We start from the raw sequence: 747 nt of genomic DNA on the forward strand, positions 1-747 counted from the left end.
ATAGTGGGACCAGATGATACATAGCAGCCTATACATCATGTGTCTAAATATTTCAAAGTCAGGTATCAAACTGTCAAACTTTTAGAAAAAAAAATAAGTATGTTCTCTTTTTGCTATCTTGACAAGTTTTCTTCCTAGTTATTTCTTCTCTGAATTTCAGTTTTGTATTTTCTGTTTCTATCTTGACCTTAACTTGTACTCATTCTCAAAGTCCTAAAAGATTAAAAAAACCCAAAGTGACTGTATTCAAAGTGTTCAAATATATCTTCCATCAAAAAATGTAAAGTAAATTCAAAAACTGGAAATTCCCATTATTTAATGTTTGAAAGGTATTTTTCTAAAATATTCAAAATAATCTCTCCTGATCCTTTTGTAGTTCATGAGTGTAATGATTGAGTGTTCATGCACATGTGTGAGATATGCCACCCTTGAACCTTGTTACACTGTTGTCACATTACCCGTTTGACGTGAAAAAAAAGAAACAAAAGAAGAATCTCCCTAAAATTTCTGAAGAGGAAAACAAGTTATAATCATTAAATATCAACTTCTTTTTCAGATTCATCATCTGCTCTGAAAATGTCAAAATTTTAAATCAAAGTAATTAAACAAAAATGTTTTAAAAATCTATTTGCATCTATTTAAATATTTTAATAACAATAAAACCATTTTTAATGATCACATTCAATGCCCATTCAGTGGCCAATGTAAAGAAATGGTATCATACTTCATACATGTTATGTATAACCT

At 28.6% G+C, this 747-nt stretch overlaps 1 non-coding gene across 1 annotated transcript; it reads left to right on the plus strand.

The window, feature by feature from the left end:
• The first annotated feature begins 364 nt into the window (after nucleotides 1-364).
• On the plus strand, nucleotides 365-468 carry LOC126936731 (small nucleolar RNA U13). The gene has a single exon (XR_007719548.1). It is a non-coding gene; the product is annotated as a small nucleolar RNA U13 (small nucleolar RNA).
• Nucleotides 469-747: the final 279 nt, after the last annotated feature.

Source organism: Macaca thibetana, chromosome 14 (genome assembly GCF_024542745.1).
Source record: "Macaca thibetana thibetana isolate TM-01 chromosome 14, ASM2454274v1, whole genome shotgun sequence".
Taxonomy (NCBI): Eukaryota; Metazoa; Chordata; class Mammalia; order Primates; family Cercopithecidae; genus Macaca; species Macaca thibetana.